Below are 16,626 nucleotides of genomic sequence, written 5' to 3'. Positions count from 1 at the left end.
AATGTGCATTTTACAGCAGGCTGCACAGCGAAGTGGTGGTTTCTGCATTCCATTGTGCAGCAAGCAGGCTACATTTCCAACCCACAGGGAGGTGCATGGAAAAAGTTAACACTCTCCAGACTGATAATTGATCTGGCCGCAGCGTGGAGCCATCAGATGACCACTTCGCTGTACAACCCATGTGAATCCACCTCTATTTATAACCTATATATTTTAATCTTTTATACGTAGCTATATGGAAATATACTGGATTTTCTTTTACATAAATGGATAATTTGTTATTAATTTTGCAAAACTGCTTGCTTCTGCCATTAAACACACACACACACCTTTCCCTGCAGCAAAACTATGCGTTTCAAAGTTGCAGTGTTTTTGTCTATTATTGAAGAAGAAGAAGAGTTTGGATTTGATATCCCGCTTTATCACTACCCGAAGGAGTCTCAAAGCGGCTAACAATCTCCTTTCCCTTCCTCCCCCACAACAAACACTCTGTGAGGTGAGTGGGGCTGAGAGACTTCAAAGTGTGACTGGCCCAAGGTCACCCAGCAGCTGCATGTGGAGGAGCCGAGACGCGAACCCGGTTCCCCAGATTGCAAGACTACAACTCTTAACCACTACACCACACTGGCTCTCTGGCTATTGATTACTCACCTGCCCCCTCCACAATCAAGGATATTCCGTTAAAGGAGTCCGGGGGTTTGGATTTCGTCCGAAGCCCAAGGAGAGGTGAGGGCCATGCCATGACCCACCGGGAGCCCCGAGGTAGAGCGTGAGCCAATTGCTATCAACCAAGCTCCCTCTTTGTCTGGTTACCCTTACCAGACTCCCTGCAAGGCGGGCAGGAGTCAGTTATAGTTTTGGATTCCAATACCGCTCACATTCTGTATTCAGTAAAGTTGTGGCCAAAATTTGCCCATTAACATTCATGTGTCATTGTGTCTTTATTACCTGGGGGGTGGACTGTGGCCTTGACAGCCAACCTGGGGTCTGAGGGAATCAGAATGAGGGAGCCACTTTTGCATCTGGAGCCCTAGCTATGCCTGCTCCAGGTGGCATAGCTAGGGCTCCTGAGAGGTCCAGCCTGCCTCCACCAAAATGCTTCTCACATTAAACCACTGACAGGTGGAACACCCACAGAGGCTTACTACTTGCCTCATATAGATTGGGGTCTTTACCACAGGGAAGTCCCCCACCCATTGAGCCTCTTTGGCTTGCCGATCAGAAGATCGGCAGTTCAAATCCCTGCAACGGGCTGAGCTCCCATTGCTCTGTCCCAGCTCCAGTGCACTTTTACTGCTATTACTGCTATTAAAATTTGAATACTGCCCTTCATCCAAAGATCACAGGGCAGTTCACAACATTACAACATAAAAACACAAAATGTATGGGACTCTTAATTTCAGGGTCGTGGGTTTGAGCCCCACACTGGGCAAAAGATTCCTTGCATTGTAAGGGGTTGGGCTAGATGACCCTCATGGTCCCTCCCAAAGTTGATTCTGATTCTCTGAAACCTACATCCCTCCTCCCATGGGTTTCATCTATTCTTTCACACATCACGTTTGTGAACATGCAAATACCATTCTGCCTCAACCACATTTGAAACCTCCCATGTACTCACACAAACATATACCAGCCAACATCCAAAAAATGACATCCATTCATATTTGTGCCCTGACTTCAATCCACAAAGATCCACTGGCTTCTGTTGACTGGCTTCCAAAGGTGAACTTCCATCAGCCAACATCCACAAATATCAGTCTGCTTTAGCCTTGCAGCCTCCACCAACTTCTGAATCCAAATGCCACTGGCTTGCATCCACCAACATCTGTCAGCTTCTCTTAGGTCCATCATGAGACATCAGCCAAGCAAGCAAACTTGCCTTATTATCACTCCCTAGCACCCCACTGCCAGAGGATTGCCTCCTTCCATTCACCAGTTTGCCTCCTCCAAGTGGAAGAAACTTGGGCAGTGCTGAATATCACATCCATTGCCAGGTGTGTCCGGCTGGAAACAGAAAAGGGCTTTCCCCTTGGCCTGCCTTTATATCCACTCAGTTGCCAAGTGATTTTGTGACATCACAAGAAACCCACAGCCAATGGCAACAGCTGGGGAGGCATCATCTTCATTGCTTTGAGCCTCACAATGGCAGGTGGACCTATCAGCGATTGTGTGCTTGTTTATTTGGGACATGGGTGGTGCTGTGGTCTAAACCACCAAACTTCTTGGGCGTCCCAGTCAGAAGATTGGTGGCTTGAATCCCCGCAACGGGGTTAGCTCCTGTTGCTCTGTCCCAGCTCCTGCCAACCTAGCTTTTCAAAAGCATGCCAGTGCAAGTGGATAAATAGGTACCACTGTTGCGGGAAGGTAAACGATGTTTCCATGTGCTCTGGTTTCCATCACGGTGTCCCGTTGTGCCAGAAGTAGTTTAGTCCTGCTGGCCACATGACCCGGAAAGCTATCAGTGAACAAACACTGGCTTCCTTGGCCTGGAAGCTGATATGAGTGCCACAACCCTTTGACTGGACTTAACCGTCCAGGGGCTCTTTACCTTTTACCTTTTTCCTTATCCCCTCTAATTACTACTTCAATGGAAATGTGAAAGAACTGCAGTCTTAGTCTTCCCCACAACTTAGAAGTCTGGGTCCTTATATGAAAACCCCCAAAATAATAAAGCTAAAACAGGTATTCCATTACTGGTCGGCTTACTCAAACAGGACTCTGGGATTTCTGACATCTGGAATTCCTAGGTTGTCCATGTGTCCTACTTTGCAGATGAACTGAAGGAATATTCTGTTCAAAGGCCTGTGCGAACCAAGCTCAATTCAAAGATAAAGAACTATAAGAAGGGAATGGACCTTGAAGTTGTCTGAAAGTTGGCACCCAGACAGCAGACCAAGGAGGCATACAGAGCACCCAATTGCAGCCTTCCCTGCTAAGGTGAGATATCTTGTTTCTATTTAAACTATAGTAATTATTTCCAACTGTTTATATGCATTAATTAATACATGCAGATTATATGCAAATCCATGTCTCTTTTTTGGTATTGCATAACTGGCCACTCTGAAGATTTTGCATTTTCAGTGTCCCAGGCAATAGGAAGAGGAATACCTCCCAGTTGTTGCTACTTCTTCTCCCACCACTGCTAATTTAGATTTCCATACCCTGGGGAGGTTTTGATCCTGCTTCAGTCCTGCTGATGTTATCAGGTACATAACAGGTTTCTAAATTATGGGATCAGGAGGTGGAGAAAGCTTTTTTGAGGGGAAGGGGGACAATTCATTTGCTGAGCCCAATTCCAAATGCAACTGAAAAAGTTCACCATAACAAACATGCACTACAAAATCTACCGTACACGCACGACTCATATATTTTCCTTTGCTATTGTTGTCATTGGTAAAACTTTGTGGCCCAGCAGTCAAGGGTTGCTTCAGATTGAAAAGATGGATGAAGCCCAAAAGGGTTGCTAATGGAGCACAGATACCCAGATGTCTGCAGAATTTGAAGATGCAAGGGGTGAGAATTATTTCACATTGTGTTGATGAGATATGGATTGCCAGCAATTAAAAATCAATTATCCCCAAGCAGCTGCGTTCATATTTCAGCAGAAATGGGGAAGCAGAGATTGGGGCTTCCCAGGGAAGCATTTCCTCCTCCCCCATGTTATATTAGCTCCATCCTTGATCCACTGCTACTCATGAAAATGAGAAGGGCTGCTCCTTGTTCTTTCTCACAGAAAGCTGCAGTCGTTCTTCACCCAAGTAGAGTTACTGGCAATAAAGGGATTCAACTCTGGCCTCTTGCATGTCCTCTCTTACAAGTAGATACACTGGCAGAGAATAGCACTAGTCAAGGCTTTCCCCCTCTGCTGGAACTTGCTGTAATGGCATTCCAGTACCTCTCAGCTGGGTCCCAGTTATGAGGGAGAGACCCAACAATGAGGAGACTTTCCCAGGAACCTGAAGAGGACATCCTCTATGGCAGGGGTCAGCAAACCTTTTCAGCAGGGGGCCAGTTCATTTTAATGTTCCCCCCCAAAATATAGTCCGGCCCCCCACAAGGTCTGAGGGACAGTGGGCCAGCCTCCTGCTGAAAAATCTTGCTGACCCCTGTGGTAGACTCTTATATTTGTTCTGCGGGGGAAAGCAGTTTTATTCTGTTTAGCAAGCAGAACGCTGAAGCACATAGAATATTCATTCAAGGACCTTGGAAGAAAAACAGAGTGAACATCTGAATTGATGTCCTCCTGCACCTCACTGTCAACTCTCCACAATAGAAACTATGACTAATGCTTCCAGCAATATTCCTGTTGCCGCCATGAACGTGTGTTTTTATAAACAGAGACTATTATTACAAAAACAGGAAGTGAAAAAGAAAGAACGAGAATGCAGTAACGGTAGCATTATCTCTCTTTGTTAAACTGTACAGATAAGAAGGGCAGGATTCACCAGTACAGTGGTACCTCGGGTTACATGCACTTCAGGTTACAGACTCCGCTAACCCAGAAATAGTACCTCGGTTTAAGAAATTTGCTTCAGGATGAGAACAGAAATCGTGCTCTGGCGGTGCGGCGGCAGCAGGAGGCCCCATTAGCTAAAGTGGTGCTTCAGGTTAAGAACAGTTTCAGGTTAAGAACGGACCTCTGGAATGAATTAAGTACTTAACCTGAGGTACCACTGTACAGGGCACAAGATGGTTGCTGAGAAAAGCAAACACTTTAGGTACAACTGATATAGCGGATTTTACCAGCAACGCCTTAACAAACACAGGGGTGCCCTGGTTGTAGGAATGGGGAGAATTCAAATCAGATTGCATTTAAACATGAATTTACCCATTTTACGCTTGATAAGATAATATGTGGACTGAAACACCACCACCCTTTGAAATTCGTACTTCTCTAAATTTTGCAATTCAGTTCTCCAGCCCAGCAATATGCACAAAAATGCATATACTAAAGTAAAGTGTGCGTGAAAATGCACATATTAGTGAAAATAACAGGGGGGAAATGCATTAGATTAGGGAAAATACAATGATGGGATAAAATATAAGGTACTTTGCGAAAATGTGTAAGGCAAAATTGCATACAAAAATGTGCACATATTAGAAATGCTGATGAATTTTCAGGATGACGATTTTTTATTATTTTATTATTATTTTTAAAAGGTGAATTCAGAAGCTGATGTGGAAATGTGGAGAATTGAAGACTGGCGACATGAGCAACCAAAATTGACAGGTTTGCCCAACCCTACCTGGTCAAAACATGTCTGAAAATGGAAAAAAAAATGTGCATGTTTTGGCAGCAGCGGCTGGTGAGCCAACACAATGGGAAGATGCTGCTATTGCCAAGTACAGCCAGTGGGTAGGGAAGTCTCCACACCCTTACTGGTGGGAACAAGGGTGGCAGAAGGCCACTGTAGTCAACACCATGAAAGGTGCAGGGCTGCTGGTGTATCTTATGTGTTCCTGGTGTGGCCAGTCAGTAGCTGCCAACCTACACAGCTTTGACTCTACAATTCCTGTTGCTGACAAGTCTGCTACCAAAAAGGGTGGGAATGGGGGTGGGCTTTCTTACCCTTGCTCACTTCTGAGCATCAATGGCCTCTTTCCAGTCCTTCCCATCCATCTGCTACCTCACTGGACGCTGGTGGTTCTAGGAATTAAACCTCAGTGTGTCATTGTGGCTAATACCCAACCAGAGTGGTGCACGCTCCAGTTATCTCCCACTTAGACTACTGCAATGCACTCTACGTGAGGCTACCTTTGAAGGTGAACTACAACTAATCCAGAATGCAGCAGCTAGACTGGTGACTGGAAGAGACCGCCAAGATCATATAACACCGGTCCTGAAAGACCTTCATTGGCTCCTAGTACGTTTCCAAGCACAATTCAAAGTGTTGGTGCTGACCTTTAACGCCCTAAATGGCCGCAGCCCAGTAGACCTGAAGGAGCGTCTCCCCCCCCCCCCCATTGTTCAGCCCGGACACTTAGGTCCAGTGCCGAGAGTCTTCTGGCAGTTCCCTCATTGAGAGAAGTGAGGTTACAGGGAACCAGGCAGAGGGCCTTCTCGGTGGTGGTGCCCGCCCTGTGGAACACCCTCCCACTCAATGTCAAAGAAATATACAACTATCTGACTTTTAGAAGACATCTGAAGGCAGCCCTGTTTAGGGAAGTTTTTAATGTCTGATGTTTTAATGTATTTTTAATCTTTTGTTGGAAGCCGCCCAGAGTGGCTGGGGAAACCCAGCCAGATGTGTAGAGTATAAATTATTATTATTAAGCAGGGAACCAATATTTCCTTCCTTCTTGCTTCTGTCATGTATTCATGATGTGATCTGCCTTGCACCCCTTGTTCCTCAGTTTCTTACCAGGTTTTTGATTGGGGAATCATAGAATATGTGAAGCCCTTTTTTATTTGGACAGCAAACAGGGAGCAGATAATGTTGCAGTTCTTACCGAGCGGCTAGACCAGAAAAGATGAATGAAGTGGTCCAACAGCACAGGAGCTCTCCAGAGTCACATGATAGGAAGCATATGATTATCTGAGCTGTACCAGGCTAAGTGGCAGGCATGGGTAGCAGAGGATACTTGAGAGCACTACTGAGCTACTGCCAATGGTGGTTCTAACTAAGGAAGCAGGGAGATGAGAGCTGGAAATGGAAGAGTGTGGGCAGCTTCCTTGTTCTGGATGCAGGTCCTGCAATCTAGGAGGCAAGCAGAAATGGAAGGGACACCAAGTTCCTCACCAGTGGAACTGGTCTTACCTATAGGCTTAGAGTGGTGTGGTTGTCTCAGGCAGATGTTTTTGGATATTATAAGGAAGTAGCTTTTGTCTTCAAGGAGAGAGAGTCCGCCCCTCTCTTTCCAGTCAGCTAATGTCACACCCAATCCACACTTTTACGTAAGTCAGCCTTCAGCTTTAATAATAACTTGAACAAAACTTGAACACCACACTACTCAGCTGCAGGAGAAGGATTCATGAATGGTTGGATCTGACTAAGATAAAAGAGATGTGGCGGTATTCAACTAAGTTTTACTCAAGAGCAGACCTATTGAAATCGATGCACCTGACTTGGTTGAATGCCATCCATGATATATGGCTGAGGTGAAAATGTAACCACAGACTTTAATAAGTCTGCAGAGAGGGAGTGGCAATTTGGAATAAATGTGATATATGTATACAGTGGTACCTTGGGTTAAGTACTTAATTTGTTCCAGAGGTCTGTTCTTAACCTGAAACTGTTCTTAACCTGAAGCACCACTTTAGCTAATGGGGCCTCCTGCTGCCGCCACGCCTCCGGAGCACAATTTCTGTTCTCATCCTGAAGCAAAGTTCTTAACCTGAAGCACTATTTCTGGGTTAGCGGAGTCTGTAACCTGAAGCGCATGTAACCTGAAGCCTATGTAACCTGAGGTACCATTGTATACATAAACATCTGAAATGCTTGTCTACAGAGCTTTATGTATTTATATTATATTGCTTAAACATAGAATTTAAAAATTCTTAAATCTGCAATCCCAGGCTTAATTACTTGGGAGTAAGTGTCATTGAATATTGCAAGACTTAACTTCAGAGTAAACATGCAAAGGATTATACTGTTAGACCATGCCTGCATACAAAGAATTGAGCTTGTTTGCAGCACAGTTTTATATTTAGCTTTGTCCCTATATGGGAGGTCAAAAATCATGTCACATAATATGCATGAGTGAATTCTAAAACTGCATCATGGAAATCGGTGACCTTTCGGAGAACCTCCTCTAGAATCACAAAAGTAATCTGAAAACTATAATGCAGTGTTAAGGAAACATGTTTAAAAATCCACCCCATTGTGGATAATTATGTGTTACTTTAGCTTATTTGCATAATATTGACGATAGACAAAGTCAACTTTGCAGCTGCCATAGCCTACTCTGTTTTGTTTCAGTGTATGAGCAAGATACTCATGGGGTCTAATGATAAATTTCTGCCCCTAAAAAGTGGTACTTAAGGCATAGCTACCCTTCCTAATTGTCATTCTTATACAATGGCTTCTATATTTTAGTTTTCTAAATTGAATTGGCATCTCCCACAATAGCACCAGCTAGGAGTGGAAGACAGGAGTGCCTGGCGTGCTCTGGTCCATGGGGTCACGAAGAGTCAGACACGACTAAACGACTAAACAACAGGAGTGGGAAAACACTTTCAGTTCCAGTAGAAAATATTATTGGTGTGTCAAATTATTTTGCCACTCGGATAATGTAGATCAGGGGTCAGCAAAGTTTTCCAGGAGGGGGCCGGTCCACTGTCCCTCAGACCTTGTGGAGGGCTGGACTATATTTTGGAAGGAAAAAAAATGAAAAATTCCTATGCCCCACAAATAACCTAGGCATTTAAAATGCATTTTAAATAAAAGCACACATTCTATTCATGTAAAAACATGCTGATTCCCAGACCATCCGTGGGCGGGATTTAGAAGGCAATTGGGCCAGATCCAGCCCCCGGGCCTTAGTTTGCCTACCCATGATGTAGATGCTTCAAGTCCTTTGTGAACTGATCTCCACCCCATTGATAGGCCTGGACAAACAGGACTCATGTAGTGGCCTGACATCATCACAGAAGGTCATCCACTGGAGTCATAGACACCAGTTCTACGGAGCTGAGGACAGCTCAACCTCCCCAAACAGAAAGTATGCAGGGATGAGGCTCAGCTCCCCTCCAATCTTGAGGGGCCAGGCCCCACTGGGCGTCCCTCTGGTGGCTGAGACCAAGCCTTCCTGCAGGGGTGGGGGACCTTGTTGGGCCTCTCCGTGGTGGTGGAAGGCTTCCCTGGGCTGATATAGATTAATTATACTGTTAACCTGTATTTAAGCACCATGCCTCAGTCAACGCCTAAGAATGCTCAACACAAGTTGATGGTGGGAAGCGACTTTCTGGATCTACTCAAAAACTTTTCCAGAGTTGAAAAGGACCTAAGTGTCTCAGAAAGAGCCTGAAGAATCTACACTGCAGAATTCAACCCTGAAAGCTGGTTAATTCTGTGGTTTGGTAGTGCCCTTCCCAGCTATACTATCAAGAGTGGATATTTCCACTACCCGGTGGGATTATGACTATTTTGAGTTCTTTAAATTAGTTCTTTCAATAATGATGAGTTCTTTAAAAGACTGAAATGGGCAGGCAATATAAGGCAGAATTTGTTGAATCTACAAGTCTTAAACGATTTTTAGTCAAATTTATGATTAACTAATAAAACCAGCAGAATGAGTACTTAATTTCCAATTATGGAAGCACTGATTGCTTCTAGATGTAGTGGCCAAAGAACTAATTTTTCAAGAAATAGCATTTTGCTTTTCTCTTTTTACAAAGAATGTAGGGAGATTAACAACCTATTGCATTGTTTGCATTTGTAGAACCATAGGGAGAATTTTAATATGTTGCCTCGTTCCTATTATTACATGAAAAAAAAACTCTCTGTGAAAACTGAGATTAAAAAGAGGTATAAAGAGAAAGAACTTTGAGAAATATAGCCTTTTCCCACAATAGCAGAGATTTTGAGATAACAATTTGTTTACTATCAGTAATTAGTAAGGTGTATACCACATATCTTAGTCTTCAGAAATTTGTACTTGTCAGATGTGGACCGTAAGGTCTGCTCTTAACATATATTGTTGCATCAAAATGTGTGTTCCAAGGGCATACTTTGGCTCCCAGTTTGTTTGATCTGTACTTGTATGACCTGTCATTCATGTTCAGTTCATCTAAGATTCATAATTCTAAATTGGAGAGCACAACAATTAGTATATTACTGTATGTAAATGGTGCTGTATTGTTATCTAAAGCTCTTGCGTATGATTGAACATGAGACCCTGTGCATACAATCACTGGAAATATGTATGAGATTTGAACCCCAAAATGCACAAACTCTCCAAGCATCCCTATTTTCCAGGGACAGTCCTGGATTTACAGAGGCCATCCCAATTTCTGATTTGATCCTGGAATGTCCCGCTTTTACTTAGGACATCCCTATCTTCATTGGAGAAATGTTGGGAGGATATGGATTGATCCAACCCCTGAGCCATCTGAAGGCAGCTCAGTATAGGCAGGGTTTGTTTAATGTATAATGTTTTATTATGTTTTTATATATGTTGGAAGTCACCCAGAGTGGCTGGGGCAACCCAGTCAGATGGGTGGGGTATAAATAGTAAAAAATATTATTTATGGAATAGGACGTCCCTATTTTCATCGCAGAAATGTTGGCGGGTATGCACTTAATATTTCACACGAGGAGTAAACATGGGTACATGAGTACTATGTTGCAACCAGGTCTGGAGTAGAGTATTCTTCCACATACCGTCAGCATGATCGAGTGGATATTGGGAATTATTGTACAAAGTCTTGCACAACTTTGTACCGTATTTCAGGACACAGCTTTGTGCACATCTGGTACAATGCTAAGTGCACAGTTAACAAGGCAGAGTGCTCACACATGACCAGAAAGCCCTCAGGCCTTTTAATTTAACTGAACACCCACAAAAAAACCCCAATTTTGGGTATTGCTGGGAGTGTACATTGTTTCCCAGCAGTGAAGCCTAGGTGGCACTATATGTTCATTGGTGGGTAGAGGAAACATGGCATGGCCTCATTCAACCCATCCAGTCTTTCGGAAAAGGTAAATACTGTCATTTGCTGAATTCCCTTCTGTACTGGAAAATGATTGTGCTCTAGAATGATATTAGATATTCCCATGTCTACTCAGAGGTCCCATTCAGTTCAACAGGGCTTCTACCCAGCAAGATGGGTATAGAATTTTGACATTATTCAGATGGAAAGACCACCTATCCTTTGACTTTTTAAAGATGTGTCTGTTAACAAACATAGCTTACAAATAGAAAAAAGAATGAAAAAACTGGGCGTAGAGAGAGGCTCAGAGTCAAAGATCTCCCATTCTCTTCCATTTCCTCCATCCCATCATCTCTTTCTTATCCAATTAATGCACCAACGTTCTCTCATCTACAATCACACATGTACCTACATATTGAACATTCACACATAATCAGATACACTAACATCTCGCGTTCTTGATCATGGTCCACATGATCAAATCTTTGTTTAATAAGCCAGGAAATGCACCCACAAGTAGCTTTGGAGCTTCACTCCTCCCTTGGGGCAATCAACAAAACAAAGCAAAAAGCTACTATTAACCATGGTTTCCTGTGACATGCAAACCACAGTTTAAAGATGGCTTGCAAACCTGGCTTGTTTGAAAGCATCACATGTAATGGGAAGCTGTGGTTAACTTGTTTTCTTCACCACCCATGCAGTGGAGGGGTGAATGTGTCCACATGCAGATGAAATGAGTGCTAATATATCCTAGTTATAATTATAATATAATATAATATAATATAATATAATATAATATAATATAACCAGGATCCAGTCATGCAAACATGGCAGCTGTGGAGGCAAGGAGACTGTCTTTCACTTTCTGCCCTACTGCCATTATCCATCATGATAACACATTCACACAAGTGTGGGTGTGGGTGTAGGTGGGTGTGGGTGTTGGGATCTCCTTAATTTATCCTCATATGTCTGGCAGATTCCTTGCCAGCCAGCAGAATCGATTCACACAGAGAGACCTACGGTTGTCAACATAGCTGTTCAGAGGTATCAGCTGTGCTGGCACCAGTGGCAGATAGAAGATTTCTAATCTGTTTCAGAATTGCCGTTCACTGCGTTCAGCGCAACCAGGTCCACCCACAAAGAGACCCTTCTTGTTGAGAGGTTCATTGGGTTGAGTGAATTGATTAGCTCCTGACCTCATCCCAAGGCCTGATTATGATTTTGGGATAAAGGCCAATAAGCAAACCTCTTCCTTGAAGCTATGATTGTGGGCTTAGGCAGGGAAGTTGTGCCCCCACCAGATGCTGCTGAACTACAGCTCCCATCACCCACCACCATTCAGCCAGAATGGTTGGGGCTGATGGGAGCTGGAGTGGAGGGTCACAGTTTCCCCATCCCTTAGGTGCTTCCTCTGAGTGCAGCCATAACCCATGGCAATCTCTTTGGAAGCAGATTTCAATTGATTCTGCTCCACCAAACTCTGCTGCCTCTTGAGATTCCAGGGAGCTTTTGTGAGGAAATGAGCAGCAGCAAGTAGTATGATTCCTTTTAGCATAGCAAAAGAGTGTTTTCCTGTAATTTGTGCCTTACATCTGGAATTTAGAAGAGGGGTTGGCTTACCTGTGGCCCTCCAGATGTTGGTCTCCCATCACTTCTAGTCAGCATGATCAATGACTGGGGTTGAGGACATCTGAAGGACCACATATTACCCAACATGGAAGTTTATCTGACATAGTAATAATAATAATAATAATAATAATAATAATAATAATTTATTATTTATACCCTGCCCAGCCACTCCTGGGCAGCTCCCAACAGAATATTAAAGACACAATAAAACATCAAACATTAAAAACTTCCCTAAACAGGGTTGCCTTCAGATGTCTTCTAAAAGTCAGGGAGCTGTTTATTTATTTGACATCTGGTGAGAAGGTTTTCCACAGGGTGGGTGCCACTACCGAGTAGGCTTTCCATAGGTGGAGCAAGAAGAGGAATGTTTTGGTGCCTGGGAGGTGTGGTAGGAGTGGCTTGGAATAGTGGCTGGAATTTGCGTGTGTAGACCCCCAAAACCACTCCCAAATGAAGACACAATAGACACAGATTTTAGTTTAAGGTTTTTGGCATTAAATTTTGGCCACAACTTTATTGATTACAGCATGTGAGTGGTTGTTTAGGCAATGGTTCCAGAATACCTGAACCTGCACAGTGGAAGGAACAGGACTGACACTGGGCACCACCATCCACAGGGCAAGCATCCTGGGGGAGCGAGAACTCCTTCGATCTCACAGCTCACCCCACATGCTCCTAGGGGCTCTGGCGTGGCCCTGGCCCCTTGACAGAGTTCGGACAAAAGCAAGGCGAGCTCCTGGATTCCTTTAACGGAATTCCCTAGCAGCAGCAATGGAGGGGCAGGCACAGCCAACCACATCCTCTCCCCAAAACATTGAACCAAATGCCTAGCCGCCAACCTTACAAAGTTGTGACAATTTGCTACACGGTAGGCAAAAACCACGTGGCACCAGCCAATCAGCCCAATGGCAAAATTTCTACCGGGCCCCTGCTCCAAAACAGAGACCCCTAGATAGGCATAGCAAGGCCATAAGAACAACCCTAAATATAGGGAGAGGAGGGTGGGTGATGCACTGCACGTCGCAAGAAAGTGAAACTCTCCAGCGACGTGCAGCAGCTTAAGTACCCCTCAGCAGCCAATAGTCAACCCAACTGACCAGATTTCTGCCCCAGCAACAGAGGGGCAACCAATGGGGTGTTGTGGCCATCCAAACAGTCCCGCCCCACAACACGGAGGCAGTTTCTGGTGATCTCACCGCAACACGTGCCCTCCATGATGGAGGACTGGTAGCAAGCTTCATTTTCTTCTCAAATCCTGAGTGAGAAACATCTATCTCAACATCTAAACCATTTTGTCTCAATCGTTTGTGTGTTAAAATAGCTTGCTTTTTAACAGGTATGCCGTCGACTTTGGCCAACACATAACTCTGTCTTGCGAACAGAACCACCATGACAGAAACGTTAAGGATGGATTTTTGTCTCCCAATTTCTCAGTATATGCAGCCAAACCTTTTAAAAGCCTTGCAAGCTGACTAACAACAGGAGTTCCCTTTCATGCCAGGAACAGCTTTTACTTAATTAAAGATGCATGCTAGAGAGCAAAGGAGGCCTGGGAACAAATCAAAGGAGAGAAGTCAAAGATGGTGGATCAAACAGTCTGGCAGTCCTTTGTGGGGAGAGGGGAGTGCCATGCTAATATCTTCTTTACTGACAGTTGAAATGCAGTGATGGAGAAAAGACGCAATGCAGGTCTCTGTGCCAACTAAATTCAACTTCAGGCATGATTTTTTTTAATAAAAAAAATTATGATAATTACAATAATAACCAGAGCTAGAGGAAATGTTGCACCCCAAAACTGAGGATGCAGGGGCAACTGCGTAAAACACTCACAACATAGTAAACCAGCATTTCTTTAAAAAGTGGACTGCGATCTACTAGTGGATCTCCGACCACTCAGGTGGGCCTCAGCACTACAACCCGTGGACTTTTGATTGGGCCAATGACGACACTAGAAGGTCCTTGTATAATAAGCATAGGTGGTTAAGTTTCAGAAAAACTCCTTCCACTGAGGCAAAAGGACTAGAGGAGATGTTGAAGGAAATTAGAAAGAGTTACTTTTTAAATATATGTATAGAAATTGGGAATAGAAAGGAACATAATAAGAGAGAGAAGCTATTACAGGAAGAAGTGAATTTAAAAGGAGGGATGGAAAAGACTGGTCGTTTGGGGGAGAAAGGAGAAGGTAAGTAGAAATTACAGGAGGTCAATAGAAACAGTTTGAGAAGCATTGGGGAGAAAAATATAAAATTAAATACTTTCTGTACTTTGAGCCTCTGGATCAGAAAATTATTCCTAAAATTTGGGAGGAGAGTCACAATTCTTTCTGAGCTAAAATTTGAGGAAAGCTGCATTATGAAACTCCTTGCTGTAAGGAAAATGCTACGGCAAAGTATTTAGCATTTGCCAAAGAAGGATCAGGTATCAGTAAGAAATTGCATCGGCAATTGCCGATGCTGAACTCCAATTCCACCTGCCATCATTTGTGACTGGTTCTACCCCTGTTGCACCATCTTGTGACTGGTGGATCTCAGTAATTTCCAGTCCACTCAACTGGAACCTGGGAGTAGAAAGTTTGAGAACTCCTCCAATAGCTAATAAAAACACAAGATGCTCATTTTGAGAGGTGCTTGAGGAGTTCCATATTTGTGAATTCCGATATGAATTGATCTGATTCACAGCTTCTGGCCAAATGTGCAGACTTACATTTTATTGTCCTTTTGCTTTCACACCTTCCAACTGTTCTGACACAGTTCCTGGAAGAATCAAAATATGTTTACAAATGTGTGATTTGAGAGAAAATATTATTTAAATACAGAAAGACTGCAAATTATGCACATTTAACTTGTGTGTGTTCAGCTTCATGTGTGCAGCAAGAAAATTTAAAAAGGGCGTGGAAAGGGGGAGGGGTTCTGGAAAAAACGGCTTTGGCAATCCCACCTGCCATTGAATCTAATGAGTTTTGACTATACATGATTTTGGCTTTAGGCACGATCCCTGGAACATCACCCTTGTGTAAGTTGCAGGTTTACTGTATATGTTTAAGTATTCATTTAAAAGTTAATTTCCATGCAACTTTTTTTGAAAACAGCAACAACAACAACAGAGTAATGTGGAAATGTGATGGAACATGCCAAAGCAATGACAATTGTTAATAGACTGTTCCTAGTGACAGCAGTCACAAAAACAAAAAGATTCCTGCTTCTTGGGAGAAAAGCGATGGCAAACCTAGACAGCATATTAAAAAGCAGAGACATCACCTTGCCAACATAGGTCCATATAGTTAAAGCTATGGTTTTCCCAGTAGTGGTGTATGGAAGTGAGAGCTGGACCATCAAGAAGGCTGATTGCTGAAGAATTGATGCTTTTGAATTATGGTGCTGGAGGAGACTCTTGAGAGTCCCATGGACTGCAAGAAGATCAAACCTATCCATTCTGAAGGAAATCAGCCCTGAGTGCTCACTGGAAGGACAGATCCTGAAGTTGAGGCTCCAATACTTTGGCCACCTCGTGAGAAGAGAAGACTCCCTGGAAAAGACCCTGATGTTGGGAAAGATGGAGGGCACAAGGAGAAGGGGACGACAGAGGACGAGATGGTTGGACAGTGTTCTGGAAGCTACCAACATGAGTTTGACCAAACTGTGGGAGGCAGTGGAAGACAGGAGTGCTTGGTGTTCTCTGGTCCATGGGGTCACGAAGAGTCAGGCACTACTAAATGACTAAACAACAACAACAAATGAAAACTCATTTTTCTCAATATTGCAGCTGTTCAGTGATCATGAAGCTTGTGGTAACCGATGGGATGTGATTAATGTTCAAGGCCGTATATAACAGGAGAGGGGCATGAAAGCTGCCTGGTGGAAAATGTATGAGGAGCATTTATTTCTCCTTTGTCATTAGAAACCAATAAATAGGACGAGGAAGCAGTTCTTTCTCCATTAAATTGTTTTAAGGAGGAAGAGTTTAACAAGGGCAATTAGGGAAAGTTCTTTCTTGGGAACATGGAAAAGCAAGGGTCATCAGCAGCTGTAGATAAGCGCGCTCCTTTCTGCTGCAGATAGAGATGAGTAAACCATTTTTAAAAGTGCCATGTTTTGTTTTTAATGTAATGTACATGAGTACTCATACATTAAGGAATATAAGTATTGGAATGTTATCCAAAGCAATAAAATCATAAAGGGATTATGGGGCTGCTATTTGAGAAATACAAGTCCACAGCCTTAGTAGACATGCAGAAGAAAGTGCATGCTGCCATGATCTGTGGCTAATATCATTCATTGAACCAAACGCAACATATTATAGCAACACTTTTGGAAACCCTCTCCACCACATTGTATTATCAAGGGGTTGGTTTTTTTGGGGGTAGGAAAAATAAATATAAATTATGAGTATGCTCATTTTTGCTTTCC

At 43.4% G+C, this 16,626-nt stretch overlaps 1 long non-coding RNA gene across 1 annotated transcript; it reads left to right on the top strand.

Moving 5' to 3' along the window:
* The first annotated feature begins 2,215 nt into the window (after positions 1-2,215).
* LOC308458495 lies at positions 2,216-5,527 on the top strand. Its single transcript, XR_013977483.1, has 4 exons — positions 2,216-2,364; positions 2,773-2,937; positions 3,416-3,513; positions 5,161-5,527. It is a non-coding gene; the product is annotated as an uncharacterized lncRNA (long non-coding RNA).
* Positions 5,528-16,626: the final 11,099 nt, after the last annotated feature.

This window comes from Podarcis pityusensis, assembly GCF_964106645.2.
Source record: "Podarcis pityusensis genome assembly, chromosome: 11".
Lineage (NCBI taxonomy): Eukaryota > Metazoa > Chordata > Lepidosauria > Squamata > Lacertidae > Podarcis > Podarcis pityusensis.
Note: the sequence above shows the minus strand (reverse complement) of the source record. Positions and strands in the feature narration are given on the sequence as shown.